This window comes from Cnephaeus nilssonii (assembly GCF_951640355.1).
Source record: "Cnephaeus nilssonii genome assembly, chromosome: 16".
NCBI classification, from domain to species: Eukaryota; Metazoa; Chordata; class Mammalia; order Chiroptera; family Vespertilionidae; genus Cnephaeus; species Cnephaeus nilssonii.
The window spans coordinates 46231125-46234273 of record NC_137087.1 but is presented as its reverse complement, the minus strand read 5'-3'; positions in this window follow the sequence as shown (position 1 = coordinate 46234273).

Sequence of the window (3149 nt, the reverse complement as noted above, 5' to 3'; positions counted from 1 at the left end):
GCCACATGGCTCTATATGAGGCCATACGGTGTGGGGGCAGGGGAGGCTGTCCGGCCCTTGGGCCGTATAAGGCTCGAAATCATTTGGTCTGGCCCTGTCAAGGCATTAGGGATGAGTTAATTAAATGTTTGACCAAATATAGCAGACTAATGTTTTAAACTATATTTTTATTGATTTCAGAGATGAAGGGAAAGAGAGAGAGAGATAGAAACATCAATGATGAGAATCACTGATCGGTTGCCTTCTGCATGCCCCACACTAGGGATTGAGCCCACAACCGGGGCATGTGCCCTGACCGGGAATCGAACCATGAACCCCCCTGGTTCATAGGTCGACACTCAACCACTGAGCCACGCCGGCTGGGCCAGCAGGCTGATTTTTAAGTTGATAATTTTGTACGGTCCGCAAATGATGTTATAAATATCCAAATGGCTCTCGGCAGAAAAAAGGATCCCCACCCCTGCTCTGTATAGTCACCAGAGTGGAATCCACATTGCTTTCCCCCAGGTCTGCCAGAGACAGATGAGCAAGGCCTGTCACACAGATCCTGCAGAGCCTTCTGTCCTGAGGAGAAAAGAAAGCCAGGTCTCTCAGAGATAGAGCGAGCACCACTGCTCTGCTAGGCAAGAGGGAACAAAAGCCTCCCAGTCCTGAGAGAGAAGTGGGACACCCATTCAATGTCTTCCTTTTGAGAGAGAGAGAGAGAGAGAGAGAGAGAGAGAGAGAGAGAGAGAGAGAAACCTTGGGGTAGAGTGTGCTCACTATATAGAAAGAAGAGACACAACTACACCTGTATTTCTGAAGACACACATTTGTACACACCCCACTCACACATCAGATACTCTGAGTTTCTCCAGTAGGGGGCACCCAGTCCTAAAGAACCCTCTCCATCACAGGAACTCCCAAGAATGGTACCGCCAATGTCTCTCCCATAGCATCCAGATTCCTTTTAAAGGGAAAAAAAAAATCTAGAAGACCCCCAAGCATGTATCTACAATACCTCAATTTGAGAAAAAGAAAATGAAGGCTTAGTCTATAAAAATATTCCAATTGCTTGTTAATACATGTTTAAAACTATTAAAAAGATTTGTCATTATTAAAATAAAATGTGAATTAAAAAATTTTCCCCAGAGCCCTGGCTGATGCTGTTTAGTGATTAGAGCATTGCCCTGCACAGCAAAGGGTCTCAGGTTCAATGTGTCTCTCACATCTCTCTCTCTCTCTCTCTCTCTCTCTCTCTCTCTCTCTCTCTCTCTCTCTCTCTTTCTCTCTTCCTCTCTCCCTCCCTTCCAATAAATGGAAAGAATATGCTAGGGTGGTGATTTTTTAAAAATTTCCCCAGAATTAAAAGACCCCTCCCCTTTTACTTTGTTCCATAATCCCTTTTGTTTTTTCCAGTAAAAAATTGTTATGATTTTTATTGGAAATATTTTTTAAATTATTATTATAAAAGAAGACAATTTAGAAAATACAGATTTTTTCATGTGAGGCCACCCCCTCATGCTGAGGTATTTCTTAAGTTGTGGTGGGCTGCCTTCTTGCCTCTTTGAGTGTTTTCCAGCTAAGACCTAGCCAGGGCAGTGCAGTCACACAGCACACACCCCCTACGGGGCCCCAGGCTGACCTGGGAGCTCTGTCTCGCCTGTCAGAGGTCGGAGCTGTGAACAGCTGGCCTGAGACCGTGCCCCAGTTTCTTACCGTGTTCTTTTCTGAAGACTCCCCTGAGACTAGAATGGGAGAGAGGCGCTCGGCCCTTCGCCACACTGTTCTCTCCACCCTCTGCTCCGGGCGGCCCTGGGTTTCGGGGTTCAGAAGCACGGCCTGGGGCCAGGACAGTTCCCTTTCCTGTCAGCCATCCAGCAGGCGACTGAGGCTGGAAGGCACAGAAGGAGAATCCTGTCTCCCTCCCTGGCCCTGTGCCCACAGGCTGTGCCCACTCTGCCATGGCGCCAGCCTCCCCTGAGGAAAGTGGCGGTTGGCAGTGGTGGTTCTGCGCTTTCAGTAGGAGCCCCGGAGAATGAATGAGCTTGCAGGGTCTCTCCCCAACGGCCCACCCTCTCCTCCACGCAGCCACACCTGCGTGCCTCTGACGGCTCTCCTGCCGTCGCTGGCTCCCTCCCCACGTCCCCTGATGCAGGGAGTCCAGTCTTAGGTAAAATACAAAGCAATACAACAGACAGATTTCTCTCTGTTGCTACCCCATCAGAGGTGTAAACTGCACAGACCACCGGGACGGACTTTGCAGGTCACATTTGGAATGGTGTGGCTTAAACTACAGGCTAAGGGACCTCCCAAATGTATTTTTCAGGTCCCGGACGTCCCTCAAACAGCTGGGCTGTCACCCTTCCGAGAAGCTGAAACTGGACACAGTGAGAGACCTGTGTGACGCGTGTGAAGAGAAGGACAGACACGCCTCCGATGAAAGTCACACGGGCGTCCTGAGCTGCCTCTCCCCTGGGCCCCCGGTGGTTCCTTAGCAGTGGCCAACGATTCTCCCAAGGAACGCCAGGCAGGCCAGCCGGCAAGTGTCCCTGTGGGCCCTGGAAAAATCTGCAAGGACACACACCCTTGCAGTAACAGGGAGACTCTCTGGGGATTGCTCTGACCGGGACACTGTCATGTTCCCTATTTTTAAATGTTTCATAGTGGTGTGTTTAATCAGGAAAATGGGGGTATTCCCATTTTCTAAAAGGCGTTTGGGAATATGGAAACAAGGGTAGTCAGGGCGGAGGCTGAGGTCCTGGTGAACTTTGTGGAGGTGACAGCTCGGAGCCGGGCCTCTGCGGGTGGGGAGGATGCAGGACGCTGTCCTCGCTGCTCTGGGGGGTTGGGGAGAAGCTGCACTCATGACCAGGAGGACCCAGGGTCTGGGGAAAGGACCACAGTGCGGACACACACATTTAACTAAGACCATCGCTTGGGTCCAGGATGCCAGCAGGTCCAGGCTGGATGGGGTAGGGGTCAGTGCGGTCAAGGCCACCCCAATCCCTGAGGTTTTTCTTATCTCAGAGTGACCCTAGGCCAGTAATGGCGAACCTATGACACGCGTGTCAGCACTGACACACGTAGCCATTTCTGATGACACGCGGCCGCTGAGGCGGCCGCATGCCGAGGATGAAACATTTGCTGCTCCTGAGGATGAAACATTT